Genomic DNA, 20,861 nt, shown 5'->3' with positions numbered 1-20,861 from the left:
GAATAGAAGTAAGCTAAAAGGGTCGAGAATATATGTAGACGCGCACGCGCGCGATGACCTGACAAGCGAAGATGATAAAATTCAGAGAAATATTAGAAAGTGGGCGAAAGCGGAGAGTGCGAAAGGGAAAAGAGTAAATGTAAGAACGGGAAAATGTTTGGTAGATGGAACAATGTATGAATGGGATGAGGAGAGACAGGAGATGAGAAAGGGGTTTCAAGGGGGGCAGGGGGGGAGAGGGAGGGGAGATAGAGATGAAAATATGGATGAATGAGGATCGAAAGAAAGGGGTGGATGGAGAGAGAAAGAAGAATGTATGTAATATGGAAAGAATGAAAGAAGATGTCAGTAGAGAGAGAAGAAAGAACGAATGTAGTAGAGAAAGAAAGAAGTGTGAATGTGGTGGAGAGAGTACGAGAGTGTATGGAAAACAGGAGAGATGGGAGAGGGAAAGAAGGAATGAAGTGAATAGAAGAAAAGAAAGAAATAGAAATAACAGAAGTAAGAAAAAGGGGGAAGGGAAAGTAAGAGGTGAGAGAGAAGTGGAAGAGATTAAGATAGTAGGATGGAACGTGGCAGGAGTAAAAAACAAAAAAGCAGATTTTTGGGAGTACATAAGAGGATTTGATGTAATTGGATTGATGGAAACGTGGATAGAGAAGAAGGAATGGGAAGATTTGAAAGCAAAATTACCAGAAGGGTGGAATTGGAAATGCCAGGAAGCAGAACGTAAACATAGAAAAGGAAGAGCAATGGGAGGAATAATCACGGGGATAAGAAAAGAGTTAGTAGAAATTATAGGAGAAAGAGAGGAAGAAGAGGGGATACAAGAAAGAAGGATTGAGACAGGAGGAGTGATATGGAGAATTATTAATGTATATAATAGAGAAGGAAGGAAAGAGACATTAGAAAATATAAAGAAGGAGGTAAAAGAAGATGAGGAGGAAAATATGATCATATTAGGGGATTTTAACGCGAGGATAGGAATAGAAGGAGGATGGGAGGAAAGTGAGATAGTAAATGAGGTAGTAAAAAGAAACTCGAAAGATAAGAAGATAAATGGGGAAGGAAGAGAGATGTTAAAAATGGTAGAGGAGAGAGGCTGGATAATAATGAATGGCCAAAAAAGAGGAGATGAAATGGGAGAGTGGACATATGAAAAAGACGATAGAAAAACTGTGATAGATTACGGGATTGTAAATTGGAGTGCATGGGAGAGGATAAAAGAATTGAAGGTAGGGGATAGAATAGAGTCAGATCACCAACCAATAGAAGTAATAATAAAAAATAAATGGAAGAAAGAGGAAATAGAGGAGAGTAGTGTGGGAGGGCAAGTGCAGGATTGGACAGAAGAGGGAGAAAAAAAGTATAGAGAAAATATACAAAAGGTCAGATGGAAGGAAACGGAAGGAGGAAAAGAATGGAAGGAGCTACAGGAAGAAATTAAGAAAGCAATGTCAAGGAAAGAAAAAACAAAGAAAAGAGGGTTAGGATGGGTGCCGTGGTGGGACAGAGAATGTAAAGTGGAAAAGAGAAAAGCGCATAAAGCTAGAAGAGAGTATAGAAAAGGTCAAGAGGAAGGAAAGTATAGAGAATACATAAAGAAAAGGAAAGATTACAGGGAATTATGTGAGAGGAAGAAGAAAGAATATATGAAAAGGGAAGAGAAGGAAGTAGAAAAAATAAGGACTGAAAAACAGGCATGGAATTTTATAAACAAGAATAGGAAAAGAAGGCAGGAAATAAGTAAAGAAATAACAATGGAAAAGTGGGAGAAATTCTTCATGGAAACGTTAGGAGGAGATAAGCAGATAGCAATTGCTGAAAAGAAAATAGAGAGAGATAGAAGAGGAGACGAGGAGTTAGAGATGGAAAAGGTCTTCGATGAAATAAAAAGGTTAAAGAAAGGTAAAGCAGCAGGAATAGATGAGTTAAAAAACGAGGTATGGATAAGTGGGGGGGAAAAAGTGTGGAAGAAGTTAGGAGAAGTAATAAAGAAAGTATGGAGTGGAGAAGGTATACCAGAGGAATGGAGGATAGGAATGGTAGTACCTATATGGAAGAGAGGAGAGAAGAAAGACGTAAAAAACTACAGAGGAGTGACTTTAATGTGTACATCTTATAAAATATATACGAATATATTAAACAAGAGAATCGTTGAAGAATTAGATGATAAGAATGGGTGGGGAAGATCACAAGCAGGTTTTAGAAAGGGAAGAAGCACAATAGAGAATATAAAGATACTAAAATATTTAATAGGAAGAAGGATAAAGGATAAAAAGAAGTTATGGGTGTTTTTTGCAGATCTAAAAGCAGCGTTTGATAATATAGATAGAGCAGTACTATGGGATATGATGAAGAAAAGAGGAATTACAGAAAGTATAATAGATAGGGTGAGGGAGATTTATGAGGATACGAGATGCAGAGTAAGGATAGGGGATGAAGAAACAGAAGAATTTAGGGTGAAGAAAGGAGTGAGGCAAGGGTGTCCGCTTAGCCCAACGTTATTTAATATATATATTGCCGATATTGAAGAGGAAATGGAAAAAGGGCCAGGCGGAGTAAAAGTAGGGAATAGTAAAGTATGGACACTGGAATACGCGGATGATATTGTAATGGTAGCGGAAGAGGAAGGACAGATGAGAGTGATGTTGAGGATGCTGAAAGGATATTTGGAGAGAAAGAAGCTAGAATTAAGTACGGAAAAGTCGAAAGTTGTGGTATTCCAAAATGATGGAGGAAGAAAGAAAGTAGGAAGCTGGTGGTGGGGGGGGAAAAAAATAGAAGAAGTGAAGGAAATTAAATATCTAGGATATATTATGAAAAGTAATAATAAGGAGGATGGACATATAAGAGAGAGGGTAAGGAAAGCCAGGATAGCAATGGGGTGGATATGGAGCTTTGGGGAGAGAAAGTTTAAGGGGGACATAAGATGGAGAGTGAAGTTATTCGATAGCATAGTGAAGGGGATACTTTTATATGGGGTGGAGATATGGGGGTATAAAGAATGGAAGGAAGTAGAGAAGCTGCAAGAGAAATATTTAAGATGGATATTAAAGTTGGATGGAACAACACCGGGATATGTAGTAAGAGAAGAATTGAAAAGAGAGAAAATAAGAATTGAAGCAGGCAAGAGAGCAGGGTGGTTTGAGGACAAAATGGAGTGTGGAAAAGTAGGAGAAATAGGACAGAGATGTATTAAAGAAAGAAGAAGAGAGGAGAAAGAGAGGGAGGAAAAAGATTGGACAAAGGAAAGTATAGAGAGGCGGAACTATTTGTGGAGGTGTGGTAGAAGTGAAGAAGCACTACAGGAAGAAGGAGAGGACAAGTGGACCAGGATGAAAGACAGAGATACGGAGGTAGACGAACAGGAGAGGGGATTTAAAGTGAGTAAATCAAAGTCATGTGAGGAATACAGATGGGTACAAGGTATCCCAGAATATATAAGAAGAAACAAAAATAGGACCGAGGGAAAGAAAATACAGAGAGTAGCAAGATGGAGGTGCGGAAATGAAACGAAAGGAAATAAGTATTGGTTGAAGGATGAGGAGAGAAGATGTAGATTGTGTGGATGGGAGAGTGAGTCAGTAAGACACCTGAGAGTATGTGTAGGTTTGGATGGAGAGAATGAAGATGAAATAGATGTATTAAACGAGGATGGGAGAGGATATGAGTGGATGGTGAAAGTTGAGAGAAAGAGAATGAATGAAAGAGAAATAAACAAAGAGAATGATTGATAAATATAAAGAATCAAATTGTAATTAAATTGTAATTAAGGAAGTTATGTAATCACAATGGTGGAAACATTAATAAACAATTATAAATAAATGTTATCCTGAAAACGAATCGTAAAATGTAAAATTAATAAAAAATATATAAACATTTAAAAAATGTTTAAAAAACATTTCCTCTCCATTAGAACATGATGATCCAACATGAAATACATATTTAGAAAATGTTTTTTGAAGCCATTATCTTAAATGAAAAATTTTTTTTATGTAAAAAATACATTTAATAAACGTTAAATAAACATTAAAAAAATATTTCTTCAAAATACTGTTTCAAATGAGTAATTAATGTAAAACAAATATTTAATTGATGCTGACATCGATAATTACGCTCGATTTTTCTAAAAACTTTCGATACAGTTGACCACGCTCTGCTTTTGCTCAAGCTTGGTCATTACTGACTTTCCTCTTCCGCCCTCTCTCTCATCCGCTTTTTTCTAACTGAACGTACACGGGTTTTCTTTTTTACCCCTCGTCCTTCTTTCTCCACTGTTTCCCTCTGGCGTCCTCAAAGTTTTGTTCTCGGTCCCTTGTTATTCACCCTATTCACTGCTGACCTACCCTTTGTTCCTATATCCTAAAAAATTCTTATGTATACTGATGATGTCATCCTCTTGACTCCTTTGATCTCGCTGATTCGACCTCGGTCGAAATATCTCTTAACTCTGATCTCCGCTCCATCTCTGAGTGGGCCTGCTCTAACTCTCTTTACCTCAATCCCTCAAAGTCCTCCTTACTCATTGCCGATTTCTCCTCTTTGCTTTTTCGTCTATCATTTTTCTCTATCTCTCTAAATTCAGTACCTATTCCGCGTGGTCCATTAAACTGTCCATTTTGATTCTGCTTGGACTTTTAGTAACCACGTATCCGTCAAATGTCGTGCCATGTTTCTTCGTCTGCTTTATCCTTTTTGCCACATCCTTACACAGCAGACGAGAATGGATTGAAATGAATTAAAACGGATTCGAATTTTCAGAAATACGGATTCATGAATGTTAAAATGAATCCTTTTCAATCTTGAATGCATTTTTATTTATTTATAGAAATTGCATAAAGTAAATGTCTATGCTTCTTCAATCCTGAATGCATTTTTATTCATTTACAGAAATTGTATAGAACATATCTCTATGCCTTTTAATCTAAAAATAATATTATATTATAGTACAGGGTGCGGCAGAGAAACTTACTTTTTTTAAAGGTTAATAAAAACGAAACTATTGCAGATATCGGTATAATTCTTTTTTCCTCTTACAGATCACCTCATCAAATTTTTTTTCATGCACTTTTGAAAATTACATCTATCAAATGACGGCCGCCGTTGTCTATGCACTGATTGAGTCGATTTCTGAAGTTTTGCGTCACTCTCTGAAGCATGTCCACCGGTATTTCGGCGATGGCGTTCCGAATGTTTGTCTTCAGGTGAGCTAGGGTCTCTGGTCGATCGTTGTAAACAATAGACTTCAAATAACCCCATAGGAATAATGAAGCGCGCTCGAAAGGCACGTTGAGTGGCGACAATGGAGCGGCCATTACCAAAGTATGCCTCGACGGCAAACGCGCGATGCTCTCTTGTCCAAAGCATGATCGAGACTGGCTGTGGGGGGAACAAAAATTGAGGACCTATCCTTTCGGACGCACTCCCTCCCAGCTTCCTACCTTCACCCCTTGCCGTTTGGCGCGTTTTTCAAAAAAGTAAGTTTCTCTGCCGCACCCTATATTTTGTATATTATGAATGCTACTCAATTTAAAATTGTGAATAGGAAATGCAGTTTTTCAATCCAGTTGAATCTAAAAATAATATCAGCCATTTCTATGCATCATGAATACAGCTCAATTCAAAATTGTGAATAGGAAATGCAGTTTTTTAATCCAATTGAATAAAAAAGTTTTTCTTTTAAAATGGACCATAGATGCTACTAAATTATTCAAAATTATAAGTAAGAAATTTTTCGTTTTAATCCAATTAAATTAAAAAAAGTTGTAATGTAAAAATAATTGAGCTATGTTCTTTTGTTTCTCTTTGATTAGAAGAAAATGAATGATTAATGTTAACTCACAAACCAAGTCGAACACGGTCCGAATATTACGTTGATCACAACGTGCGACATCGGCCAAACGAGATTAAATTATGTGACACTTACCCAATGTCTCATAGTAATGTAAATTGTTTATATTTTATTATACGTATCTGTTAAATAATGATATTTTTATTACATCTATTGTGACGTGACGTCCGTCTCAAGGGTAAGATCCGATCGAATAGTGCAGCTCTGGCGTCCTGGGTCCTTCCACTTTTTAGAAGGCGGACTTTAGTATCTGCGCACTCTCGTAGCGTCATTTCGTATATTTCGCGTTTATTTCGTTTTGTTTATGCATCCCACAGATTTTCTGCATCGATTTATCGTTCTTTCATGCGTTATCGTATCGCGAGTTTTACAGAATAATTGGCGACTCCCTTGCGACTTTGTAAATTTTGCGTCGTCTCATCGAACCATAGATGAAGAGAAAAGACGGCCAGGACTGAAAGTCGGAGAAGGAGTGATTGAGGACGGATTGGCCGGGGCGTCCAGCATCCTATCAGACAGGTAGCACGCAGGTGATATCACTCCACATTAATTTTTTTCGAAGAGTAATAATTTTTGAGAATTAAAGTTGTGTGCCATTACTTGAATTAGGATAAGAAGACCTTCAATATGAATATCCTTGAAGAAAAATTAAAGCTACTATTAATTATATTGGATTCTTAGCTTTTATTCGAGAAGCACGTATTCTTAGCGCCTTTTTTTTACTTTCTTTAAAAAGATTGTACTAATATCACGCATTTTGTAATGATGAACATCTTTATAAACAATTTACCTTATAATTGACTTCAAGAAATAGATTTTTATGTGTTTATATGAAATTTGGAGAAGTCACTTTTTTATTATCATTTTGTAGCTTAGTTAACAATTATCAGCGTGTAATTTCGTTTCTGTCCGATCTCTTTTTGTTAAATATTAAGTTATAAACAAGTGGAGATTGAAGTCGAATAAATCGCTCATCTTTTGGCTTAGTTAACAGATATAGTGTATAATTTCGTTTTCGTTTAATCTCCTTTTGTTAAATAATAAGTTATAAATAAATGGAGATCGAGATCGAATTACTTTTTCATTATCATAAACAATTTACCTTATAATTGACTTCTATTAATTCTTTTTCTTTGTGAAATAATTTTTATATAATAAGTTTTGAAGGAGAGAGAATTAAAGATATAATTATTTGAGTCGGCAAAAACATCAAGACGACGATTATCTGTATTTTTCGAATTTCATTTCCATTTGATCTTTTGTAAAATATTAATTTTTTACCTTTTTTTAAAATAATAAATTTTTATATAATTTAAAAAATCCTACCCCCATTTTATAATTGTGACATAAAAATGTTAAGATATATTAAAACGATGGTCATCTATCTATATACGTATCATTTAGGTTTTATGTATACAGGATACACAAGGATACGTAGTATATTACCGAACGTATTAGGTGATCATTTACCGTATCATTTACAAGTAAACCTACGGATGTCACTCATTGATTTTAATGAAACTTTGCATATTATAGAACTTTGAAACATATTTGACACGTATTTTTTTTTATCGACAAAGATCCATTCTGAAGGGTGAAAATTATCCCTTAAAGGTAAAAGTAGATTTAATTACGTATTAGGTGAAATAAGTTGAAAAGTTTAAAAACTAAAATGTTAGAGGGTTTTTGGAGTTTTTTTAATTCGCTGAAACTAGATCTTATGTCAAAAATATAAAATTCAAAAGTTTTCTTTACGTGCCACGTGTGATCATAAATAGACGTGACGGGCACACAAACGGTTTTTTCTTTTCACTGACGCATACATACACTGTATATAGATATGAGCGGTTTGATGTTTACGTTTTTTTTAACAGAGTTGAAAAAATTGTAGATACGGCACCTAGCCGAAATTGTCAACATTTTTGTTACGTCCAAGCTCCGCATGTATGGAACTGAGGGGGTGAATGGAATTATTAGGAACCGAATTATTAGACCGATTTAGTCGTGTCCAGGTTCTGGACTGCAAGGAAGCTGTGGGAAGGATCGACGCAAATTGGAAGGCACTTCGCTTCGTGCTTAGGAGCTTCCTGAAGCTCCTAATCGGGGGTCAAAAGGAGGGCGAAGTAGAAACCTCTGCTCGTGCTCCGCTAAACGGACACACGAGTCGGACGTACTTTTAATTTAAAAGACCCAAATTAAGTCAGTGTGCCGGGAAGGCGCACTTTAACACCAGATGTGCCAGTATATCCGTATGCTCTGACTTTCGGTCATGGAACTTAATTCAAGTGATTGGGGAGAGGGCGAAGTGCAACCGCAGAAGAGCTTATAATACAAAGAAAGGCTTTTTCAAATTAACAAATGAGGGTTTAATTTAATAGTACTATAATAAAAGCAATATTTAGTAATACATTTTTCTTAAGTACAAAATACAATCCTTTGGTTCTCTATTCTAAAAATACATTAGCGTAACGATTTATGTTGGTGGATGTGTCCTATGGCAGAGAAGAGAGACGGAATTAAAAAGGAGGAGGATCATAAAGGAAGAAGGTAATCGGGGAAAGGGGAACGAGAGAGGATACGGGGAAAAACGATAGTCGGCTCCTTCGATTCGGATGACTAGGTTGGCATCAGAGATAGATGTGAAAAGGTCGTAAAAAATTCGTCAATATTACGGAAAAGAAAGAGAACGGGATCGCGGGCGGAGTATAATTATTAATGGTAAAATCGGTGGTAAGAAGAATTGGTGAGGGGGACAATTTACGTAAAGGCGAAGGTATGGGGGAGGAAATGGGGGAGAAATCATCTGGAAAAAGAATAGTTGTAAGGTCCTCAGGAACGTGCGAAGAAGGAGAATACGAAATTTCTATTTCCGGGGTGAGTGATGGTAAGTCGGATTGATTTTCGGTTTGATCAGCCGGGTATTCTTCACATGTGCCAACGTTAAGCGAACGGGCACGGGCTACCAATCGGCGAGAACGGACAACCCTCGTGCGGCGGCGGCGTGGAGGAATGTTATCACGAGAACGCATTGCAATGTTTCCCCCTTTTTAATTTTCTATTACAAAGGAACTCGAGTAGGAAGAGAACAATGAAATACGACAATGAGACAAACTAATGTGAGAAAGATGAAGGGGACAGGAGAATAGCGAAGTGAAGACTTACTACTGCGCTGATTAAAGAAACTCGATAGAGTGAGGGGTCTTGTCGGTGGATTTTGGTGATTTATAGATGGGGCTGCGACCAAGTGTCCGAGCTCGATGTCTTCCTCCACACTGACTCTAAATCTGTTAATTTCAGTAAAAAGTGCACGAATTGAACAGAGTTTTTCTCGCACTAATTCTGAATAGTTAAGTGTTGGCCGGAAAAGGAAAATCAGAACTTCGGACCGCTACGTCCGTCTCCCAGAAAAAATCGAAAAAAATAGCACTGAGTCCCGCAAAACCGGGACTTTTTATAGTAATTTCCCTCGATTAACAGCACTAATTGGATAGGTCCGTTAATTAGGTGGTGGTACCTATTGCTTGCTTTCTAATTATCAAGGATGGAAAAGAACATTAACCGGAATCTGTAGCGTGTGGAAGTGTCATTCTTAATTTTACGATCTTAAAATTTATGAAAAAAACATACGTGCAGTACGTCGAGGAAGCGCACGTGCAGTGTTGGCACGAGACCACTAAATACCATCCTCTGAACGTCTTATGTCTTAGGTTTTATGATTACGGACTCGTGAGAATCGTCTGCGACTTGATTATTAAAAAGTATCTTAACGCCGGTCTTACGCTTCCAATGACATATTTATTCAAAGAACTGGAAAGGATACGGGCAGTAGGAGTCAAGCGCAGAAAATGTCGCGCAAGTAATATATCTATGAAGTGGAAATTTTCTTATTCACTAAAACGCGCTTACATGTTTCGGCTCACTTTTGAGGCTTCCTCAGAGATAACAAAAATTAACATACATAAATAATATGATTGGAAACGAGACCGTTTATATTAAAACTTGAAATACGAAGCGCCTTACCGATCCGAGTTAGATGTTGAACTACTATATAATATACATTCATTTAAATTGAATTAATTTTCAGAAATAATTCTCTATTAAAACTCATTACTGCATACCAACGACACTGACTGATTAGAGCTGACAACAAAAAACTACCTTATCAACTAATCCCGCGATTATACCTATTTCTTGAGAAACAAGATGCTGTGACCAAAAATTCAAATATCTATCCGAAAAAGTCAGCTTGTGATACCAATTGAACTCTATCAACTCATTATCCCTAATCACTGTAACATCCAAAAAATTCAATCTATTGCCCCCTAACTCTATAGTGAACTGAAGTCTAGGATGCTAAGAGTTAAAAATATCAAGAATGGAATTAACCGAAGATGCAGGTGCTACCAATAATATGTCATTAACAGACCTAGTAAAAGGAAACGGAAACCGAATCAAAACTCTAACCTTCAGCTCTCGCATAATTAGATCCACAATGATGGGAAACGGAGAGCCCATAGGAATCCCGTAATGCTGCCTATATATAACACTATCAACAACAAAGAAAGTAGAATCTAAAACAAACTGAATCGCTTTGATGAATTCCTCCTCCGATAGACAACAATCTCTAGAAATAAATCGCCAGTGGTCTTTACGCAGTCCATCGCACAATCAATGGGGACGTTAATAAAGAGGCTCACAACATCCAGTTACACATTAATGAAATTCATCACTCAAACACCTGCCATCAAGTTCCTTAACAAGTTTAAAACTATTTTCGATATGACTATCAGCCTTAGGAATTGTTTTTATGATAATATTATGAAAAACACTGCTAACGAATACAAAAGGCTATTTATCGAAAAAATTATAATATTATACGAAAGGCAATCCTGCTTATGTATCTTCGGAAGAGCATAGGCTCTCGGAAGTATTCCATCATTACTTAACAAACTTCTACATGTGGAATTGGCTATATATTTTTTTTCCTTTCAACTAACTAATAAAGCACGTAAGCCCGTTATCATCCTCCTCATTGGATCCCTTTCAACTACCTTATAAGTATTTACATCTTAAGGGGGTAGATACGTGTAAAATTTAAAAAAAATCGATGTCGTTTTTATTGGCTTAAAAAATCCTTTGAACCCTCTAGAATAAGGTATAAAAGGTTATAAAGCCCGCCGATTTCTTTTTCATTGAGATTTCGACAAAATGCCGTCGACATGTGCGATGCCGTAGACAAGCTGCGAATTTCAAATTGCAACCAGCGATGTTTCGACGCATCAAAAGAAGGTCGAATTGAGAAAAGAACAGCACGATCGGCACTTGAGGAGACTTTTCTTGAGACGGAAGGTGTACTGTATGCAGCAGGAATAGGCGATGACTGGTAAGAAGCCAAAAAAAATTTTTTTCATTGAAAAAATTGATTCCAAAACTTAACGCGTTTTTCTCGAAACTAGGTTTTTATGAACGGTGAACGTGATTTCTCGAGTTCTAATCGATGAATCGAATTGAAAATTTAACCACATATTCTCTGGAATAGTGTTTCTCGGCTAACCGAGGCGTTTTTCGATATCTTTTTTTCTTCAATTGTTATGAACAATAATAGCATAAAATTTCGGCAACAAAAACGCAAAGAGAACTTCAAGAATCTTTTCTCGGCGAAAAAATTAAAAAAAAAAAACGCCTCGGTTAGCCGAGAACCAATACATTGTAGATGATGATCGTATTTTTTATTTTTGTTTCAGAGCACTCCACGTCAAGATTTCATGTTCACCGTTTGGACCTATGAAGAAAGCAGGAAAGCGCCTACACTAGCGCGACGGTGGCAATTTCGCATATTAAGAAACGAAAAAATTTGTTAAAATACCTTAAACATTAATAAAAATGACTGTCAAAACAGATTTCGTGTACAATTCATATTTTTTTAGAAAAAAAATCCTGAAAATTGACCTGTTTTTACACTCGTTACACGTATCTACCCCCTTAAAGCATCTCATTAACCCTGGAAATGTACACCTGTCTATCCAATGCTATCGTCACATTCCCTTTATGCGCACGAGTAAATAATCCTATCATTCATATCCCTAGTGTCTTTCGCTAGCTGTGACAAACTCCTATTTACCTCCGTACAATGTAAGGAACAAGAAGCTAAACTATTTAGTAAGAAAATGAGTGATTAGAGATCGAGATCCGCTCATCAATAGGCAATTTGTAAATATTACTTTCAATATACTTAATAAGATCGACCGTTAACTCTAAGTCTTGTTTAACTAAAAGTCTTTTACACATTAAATTCATCAGGTACTGTATCGCAAACAATATTATCCCACCTCACTTGCATCGATTATATACAATAGATTTAAATTGGAATTTTTTGGGAACAGTTCAGTTAAAAAATTTGAATATATTAGACATCAATGTGTTCTGAATATCTTGAAGTTAGAATTGAATGATACTTATAGGTATACCTACCTTCCGATCATAGACAGGCAGAGTGGTTATTAGAGTAGGAGAGGTATGATCAGAGTGGGAGCGAGTCTCAGGTCGAACGGCAAACCATGACTGCTAATACCGGCGTATCGCATGTTATATGAATCTCTTATGATAACTGATCTATTATTATATAATAGACTTAGAATTTTAAATTAGTAGTTACTGTCCTCCTGGCATAGTTCTTTATCAATATGAGACATTGTGAATTATTTGATTGAATAATTTAGAAAATGAGCTTCAAATTCTGCCATTATCACTAGTGGTTCAATGAGTAATTGTAATAGTAACAAAAGTCAAATTGATTAATGTTCATTTAGCGAAAAAATTGATGATGAATCCGAGCAATTCAAGTTTTATCGTATCATAAGGAGAGGATAAGGGATTAAATGAAAGTTGAATATAACGCCATATTAAAGTTTTTTTTTTATTGAACTGGCTGACACGCTAGTTATATTGAAATTGACGCGGATCCCTTGGTTGGACATTCAACCGAAAATGTTTTGTTTAAATTACCGACGCGGTTGGTTGAATAACTGCACAAAAAAAAAACACAATTGGAAATAAATTGTAGAAGAAATACGTAGGCTGCTGAAAAAGTTTCTGCAAACAATATGAAAAAAAACATGTAAAATTCGATAAATGGCTTTATTGTTTTTCGAAGTATTCGCCTTTAAGATCAATACATTTTTGCATACGCTCGAACCAATTTTCGAAGCATTTTTTCCACTCTAAGGCTGTAACCTCAGATATCAATGTACGAAATGTTTCAACAGCTGCTTCAGGCGACTCAAATCGCTCACCACGCATCTTATTTTTAATGTTTGGGAACCAAAAGAAGTTATTAGGTGATAAATCAGTAAATACGGATAATGAGTCATCAATTCGACATTATTATTTGATAAAAAATCAACGGTTTGACGTGCTGTGACAGCTGGCATTGTCATGATGAAGGATGATGCGACGGTTTGTTCTACGCAATTCATTTATGACTTCTGGCAAACAAATTGTTGTATATCAATCAGTATTTACAGTTCTTCGATCTTTTAAAGCCACGATTGTCACATGTCCGATATAACTGAAGAAACAAGCAATCATTTACTTGGTAGCACTGCATGAACGAACAACTTTTGTTGGTTTCGGTTCATTTTGAAATATCCAAACAGTGAATTATTGTTTACTTTCGGGCTCATACGAATAGATCCATGTTTCGTCCCCAGTAACGATGTTGTAGATCAAATTTGACCAACCTCGGTTGAATTTCTTGAGCATTTCTTTGCTCCATTTAACACGAGCCTGTTTTTGAGCTTCGGTCAAATTGTGTGGGATCCAACGACTGCAAAGTTTCGCTCAAGTGATCATGCAAAATCATATGTATTGCTTTCATGTCAATGCCTAAGGATGCCTGAATCTCGCGGTATGTTATATGCCGGTCTCGCTCAATCATTTCACGCACAGCATCAACATTAGTGGCAACAACAAACGTGGATGGACGACCTTCACGGAATTCATCACTAAGAAAGGTACGTCCACGCTGGAATTCAGCAAACCAATTATAAACAGTCCTATTGGATGGTGTTTCATCCCCAAAAGCCAAATGAAGTCGATCAATGCATTGTTTCGGAGTTAGATTACATTTGTAATCGTAAAAAATCATTGCCCAAAAATTTTCACGCGAAATTTCCATTTTCTTACAAAATAACTTCTTTCAAAATACTATGCAAACAAAACTAGTTGGCTTGGGTACAAACTGTCAATTGAATTATACGTTAAAAACGTCTAATTTTACGGATATGATAGTAGCAGAATGTTGGCGCCACTGGAAGTACTAGATTGCAGAAACTTTTCCAGCAGCCTACGATAGATAATAGTGATGGAAAGAATTAAGCAACTTCTACGAGCGCGGTTAGCCTAGGAGAAGGGGAAAGGCTGAACAACTCCTCAGCTCGAGGAGTATAGGAAAAAGGAAGCTTGAAAGAAATTAACACATGCATACTTTCTTCTCTTTATATATTTTACGAATATTGAGAGATATTCCACCAGCGTTTCGATCACGAATGACACATGACTGCCGAATGAATCGAACTGAACTACTGCTCTGAACTACTTCTACTCTAGACTAATCCGGACTAATCCGGACTAATCCGGACTAATCCGGACTAATCGGGACTAATCGAGACTAATCGACGGGCTCGATTTTTGCCCCGTTTATATAGGCGCCAGTCGGTGGCGCACGCGAGTCGGAAGGAAGGGGGAGCTCGAATTTCCTGGAATTGGTAATACGTGCCGAATTTGGAAAATTTTTCATATGGAAATATTAATTACATCGGGCTGAAATTCGACACGGTTGCTACTAATTCAATGTAGAACTGACAGATCAAATTAGTTTCGCGTTAAATGATAGAATTTTAAAGTAATTAACAATCCAATTAAATTTGGATCTTTTTCCGTGGTCCGCACCGCTCCTTCCCTGACTCTTGATTGGTCGGTGCTCGCTAACGCGATAAATTCGCATTTACTTATCTGTTTCAGGCTAATTAAGGCGGTCACGATGACCAAAAGATAGTAAATCAAAACAAAAATGTATTAAACATAACGCGAGATTTCGAAATTAACAGTATTCTCGACTAAAATGGCTAAAATCTCATTAAAAATTCGGAGCGACGAGCGACACGCGCGTCGCGGATCGTGATTGATACGCGATAGCTTATTCTTATTCTGAGAGATTACAGGCGTTGAGGTATTTCGATTGGATAAATTTTTCTTAAAAACCTTGTGTGTGTGTGTATAGGATGACAATGAAATGACAGTTGGGAACGATTTCTTAACTCCGCGTGGAGTTATCCTGGAATTTTATCGTAATACCGGCAAGTGGCACGCGCCTTACGAGTGCTTCGATTGGCTCACGCGACACACGTGTCACGCGGTGTCGACATGATAGAATCATACTACGCTTAATAAGTTACTCGCTAGGAATATTCGCAATTAATTAATAGAAATACCTTAGATAAACGATATGAGATTAAATAATGAAAAATAATTCAGCGCGAAACGAAAAAAACAAAAAAAAAGTAAAATTATATTTCTTGGAGGACAGAACGTAACAACGTGTCAAATATTTTTCAAAGTTCTACAAATATGCAAAGTTTCATTAAAATCGGTGTAAAGAAATTGAAATGCGGGAATGGGAAAAACATTTTAAAGAGGCATTGGGAGGAGTAGAGGAAAAGAAGGAAATTACACAGAGAAAGAAGAGGAGTAAAAAGGGAGAAGAGGGGATAAATCAAGAAGAGGTAAATATGGAGATAAAGAGGTTAAAAAAGGGAAAGGCAGCAGGATTAGATGGAATTAGAAACGAGGCATGGAAAGAAGGTGGAGAGAAGATTAGTATTAAGGTGGGTAGAGTAATAAAAAGAGTGTGGGAGGGGGACGGCTTTCCTGAGAAATGGAGAGTGGGGGTGGTGGTACCAATCTGGAAGAGAGGAGACAGGAAGGAAACAGCAAACCATAGAGGAGTGACACTTATAAGTACCGGATATAAAATGTATGCAAATATATTGAATAAGAGGTTGGTGAAAGATTTGGAAGAAAAAGGTGGATGGAGTAGATCACAAGCGGGGTTTAGAAAGGGAAGAGGAACAGTGGAGAATATAAAAATATTGAAGCATGATAGGAAAAGGGATGAAGAAGAAAGAAAGAGTATACGCTTTGTTTGTGGACCTAAAGGCGGCCTTTGATAGGTTAGATAGGAAAATTTTGTGGGAAATGATGAGAAAACGGAAGATAAATGAAGACCTGATACAGAGAGTAGAAGAAATATATGAGGAGATGCGGTGTGTAGTAAAAATAGGAGAGGAAGTATCGAAAGAATTTTGGGTAGAGAAAGGTGTGAGACAAGGGTGCCCCTTGAGCCCGACCTTATTTAATATATATATGGCGGACATAGAGGAAGAATTGAAGAAAGGAAGGGGAGGAGTTAAAATAGGGAATGATAGAGTTTGGTCGATCGAATATGCGGACGATATCGTGTTGGTAGCAGATGGGGAGGACGGTCTAAGAGACATGATTAGAAGATTCAAAAAATACCTGGAAGAGAAAAAATTAGAAATAAGCACTGAAAAATCAAAGGTCATGGTGTTTAAGAATAAAGGAGGAAGGGAAAAAGAGAGATTTTGGTGGTGGGGAAAGGACAGATTAGAAGAAGTTAAAAAATATAAGTACCTGGGATACATGATGACAAGGAATGGGGAAGATAAGGAGCACATTAGGGAGAGGATAAGAAAGGCAAGAGTGGCAATGGGTTGGATTTGGAGTTACGGAGAGAGGAAATTTAAGGGGGATGTGAGATGGAGGCTAAAGCTGTTTGACAGCGTAGTTAAAGGGATTTTATACTATGGGGTGGAAATATGGGGTTATAAAGAGTGGAAAGAAATTGAAGCCGTACAGGATAAGTACTTGAAATGGGTATTAGGACTGGAAAGGACAACACCAGGTTATATCGTTAGGGAGGAATTAAAAAGAAATAAACTTAGAGTGGAGACAGGCTGGCGGGCAGGGAGATGGGAAGAAAGGATAGAGAAAGGAGAAGGAGGAGAGATTGGGAAATTGTGTATGATGGAGAGGAGAAAGGAGGAAAGGAAAAGCGAATGGATAGATTGGACAAGAGAGAGTGTAGAGAGAAGGGATTATTTATGGAGAGGAGGCGTCAGTGAGATAAGTCTAAATGAATATGGGGAGAACAAATGGGACAGGGTAAGAGAGAGGGATATCGAGGTGGATGAGCAAGAGAGAGGGGAAAAGGTAAAAAAATCAAGAACGTGTAAGAACTATGAAAGAGTCAATGGTATACCAGAGTATATCCGAAGGTGTGGAAGGAAAAAAGGGAAGAAGATGGTACAAATAGCAAGATGGAGATGTGGGAATGAAGAGAGAGGAAATAAGTATTGGATGAAAGAAGAGGATAGGAAATGCAGATTGTGTGATATGGAAAGAGAAGACATTGAGCATCTGAAGAAAAACTGTGAGTACGTAAATGAAAAAGGCGGAAGAAATTTAGAGGTACTAAACGAGGATGGACGGGGGTATGAATGGATGAGGAAAATAGAACGTTTAAGGGAGGAGAAAGATAGAAAGATAGGGAGAGAAAGAGAAAATAAATGAAAATGGTCAGCTGGGAGGCTATGGGAGTGTATGGGTGTGGGTGGGAGGGTGTGGATGAGAGGGTCTGGGCAAGTATATGTGCGTGTGTGCAAGGGTGTGGGTGTGGCGTAATATATATTATACGTATGTATATATATATATATGTGTGTATGTATGTATGTGTGAGAATGAGAGAGAGAGAGAGAAATAGAAAATGCGAAGAAAAGGCAAAACGAAAGAGAGGAGAGAAGATAAGGAGAGGAATGAAATAGAAATTAAGAATTTAAGAAAGTGTAAAATTTTGGAAGTTTTTTGTAACCACTTATGTGAAGGCAAATAAATACTTACATTAAAATCGGTGAGTGACATTTCCGTAGGTTTATTTATTAATACAGATTGTATCACTTGGATTTCATAAATGATATTGTTACATCCGAGCGTTCAGCTCACGAAGACGTTCTCGCGAACGCGTTTACGTACTCCCGCCCACAGAAATAAACAACACGAATATAATAGAAAGAACAGGAAGAGTTTGTAAAAAGAATACAGAACACAGTCACACTTAAAGCTCAGAGCACACGAACGTTGAGAGAATAATCGGAACGAGAGACATATCCGAGCGCAGCGATGGCTCCCAAATCTACCGATCTTATTTAATAACAGAGCGGCTCGTTGCTGAGCAACGCTATCTTCAGTACTTTGCGAGCAGCGATCTACGTTATCGGCATGGCACGGGCGTAACACTGCCCTCCTTCTCTTAAATTGTCGTCCCGACAATTATGGTTCTTCCAAGAACGCCTCTCAAAGGAATTCGGAGCTCCCTCCTGACCAATTTCCTGCTCCCTACTGTACTGCTGTAACAATTTTCTTGAGCTTCAGTCTCCTTGAGGTCTGATTTTCCTCTCGAAGTTTGTTCTTGAGATCTTTTTCCCTTCCGGGCAGGACCCTTCTTCAGTTTCTCCCCGGAGGATAGCTACTCCTCTGTAGAACGAAACCCGCTCGGGCATTCCCCCGTCTTCATGAAGGGAATGCCAGGATTATCTTGCTTCTTCTCTTGAAGTCTTGTGCTCTTGGTTTTTCTCTTTTCAGAAAGGGGGGAGGGAATAACGCACCGCAGTACCTCTACCCCCAATCCCCGTCTCGACATTCGCCCTCCGTCCCACGGTTCAAAAACCGTGAGCAAAGCAGTCTTCTTAAAAAAAAACAAAATATCGCCAAACGAAGTCGGTCAAAACTTCGAACTTCGAAAGATAAATGTTAAAGCATCGGATCGCGCGATCTCATTACCGGAACCTTCGCCGTCCAGAACCAGTCTCGTTTTTCGATAAGAAAATAAACTGTGAAAGAAGGAAAAATAACGCACAGTTTTTATCAAGAGATAATAAAAAAAAAGTATTATGTTCAACTTGCGTCAGGACTCCGATTTGTTTACTTTTATTTATTGGTTTGTTTCTTCTAATCGTTTTTCTAAATAAGGCGCTACCTATTCGAATGAACAACTTTATTTTTATGCTTGTTCAACTTGCAGATACAGTATACAATATCGCTAAGTTTCTTAACTACAAAATATAGTCCCAATTGCTCTGCAATTTGGGAGCTCTCCCTTCTTTCTTTGGGGATTATATAATCACACTTTGTGTCCCTCTTTAAAGTAGATTTGTCTGGTTTTAAGATCGTACCAGGTTTTTGTTCGTGAAGATTTGATATCTATTTGTTTCCTTACTCCTTCATGAATTTCTTCCAGCTTCCTTTTTACTTTTCCCAAGTAATTTTCCGAAGAACTATCCCCCTCAGTTTTTGGTGGATTACCACGTAACAAATCAATCGGTAGATGGAGATCTTGAACAAAATAAATTTTCGCTGGAGTCATTCCGGTAGTTCGTTTTTTGGATGATCTGTACGCCAACAGATATAATGGAATCCACCGATCTCAGTCTTTTTAATTTTCGGAGATGAATTTTGCTAAATAGTTCAAGATGGTTTGATGCTGACGTTCTACCTATCCGTCCGACTGTGGATGCAAAGCAGTTGTCCTCGTTTTCTTCATTCCCAGTAAGCGTGACAATTGGCTAAAAATTCTTGATTCGAAGTTCCCTGGTCAGTATGGACTTCTACTCCGTGCCTGGAAATAATTTGATTTAAAAAGGTTTCTTATATAGTTTTAGATCTGACATTCTTTAGCGGGAAAGCTTCTACCCACTTAGTAAAATAGTTGACAGCGATAAGCAAATATCTATTTCCAGCAGAAGTTATTGGTAGTGCGAGAACGTCCAATCGAATTCTTTCGAATGGGGCTCCCACATTATACGTCTGTAAAAGAGATTTTCCTTTACCGGAAGGACCTTTTTTAGCTAAACAGATTTTTAGCTTACACGTTTTGCACCATTCTTCTACATCCTGTTTACACATCGCCCAATAAAATCGCCTCCGTACTTTGTCAAGCGTTTTATTAATGCCAAAATGCTCATCTGCAAGAGAATTATGTAGCTCTTCCAAAATTTGTGCTATGAGTTTTCTGGGCACAATTAGTTGGAAGATCGTTTTTTTCAGATTAGGGGCCTCCCATTTCTTGTAGAGACGGTGTTGTATTTCGTCCTTAATTTCGAGAGAATTCCAATAGAATCAATACATCTTGGTAGAAACATCACTCGCCGCTACTTCTTGCCATGAAGGACGCCCGCTTCTTTTTTTGATAAAAATAAGCAAGTGCAGGAATCTTTCATTTGCTCCTTACGCCAATTTTCGCAGGTGTCTTCTGCAAAAACTATCCTTCTAACATAACTTTCCTGCTTTGCGGTTTCTTTTTCTATGTTAGCACAATAGCGGCACTGATCACTTGTACATGGCCGCCTCGACAATCTGTCCGCGTTTTTATGAGAAAAACCTTTACGATAATCAACCTTGAAATCGTATTGTTATAGTCTATCCAACTGTCCCTCTAGGTATTTAAATGACAACAGCCATTTAAACGAAATGTGATCCGTCCGAATTAAAAACTTACATCCATACAAATAATGATGGAAAAATTTCACTGATCGTACTATGGCTAAAAGTTCACGCCGCGTGATACAATAATTTCTTTCGGTTTTACTTAATGTTTGACTGAAATATGCAATCACTCTTTCTATACTGTCTTGCTTCTGCGATAGAACCGCGCCAATTCCCTCATTTGACGCATCTGTATCTAGAATAAATTCCCCTTCCGTTTTAGGGATTGTTAATATTGGTAGAGAAGTTAAAGCTCGTTTTAAAATGTTAAAAGAACTTTGATGTTTCTTTTCCCAAATGAGCTTAATTTAATTTTCTGTTAGTACATAAAGCGGCTTTACCAACGAAGAGAATCCTTTTACGAATTTGCGATAATATGAATAAAATCCAA

At 37.5% G+C, this 20,861-nt stretch overlaps 1 pseudogene; it reads right to left on the bottom strand.

Annotated features, from left to right (window-relative positions):
- Positions 1-19,109: 19,109 nt before the first annotated feature.
- Positions 19,110-19,891, bottom strand: LOC108757102 (annotated as a pseudogene).
- Positions 19,892-20,861: the final 970 nt, after the last annotated feature.

This window comes from Trachymyrmex septentrionalis, unplaced genomic scaffold (genome assembly GCF_001594115.1).
Source record: "Trachymyrmex septentrionalis isolate Tsep2-gDNA-1 unplaced genomic scaffold, Tsep1.0 scaffold103, whole genome shotgun sequence".
NCBI lineage: Eukaryota > Metazoa > Arthropoda > Insecta > Hymenoptera > Formicidae > Trachymyrmex > Trachymyrmex septentrionalis.
The sequence above is the reverse complement of the archived record's forward strand: the minus strand, read 5'-3'. Positions and strand labels throughout refer to the sequence as shown.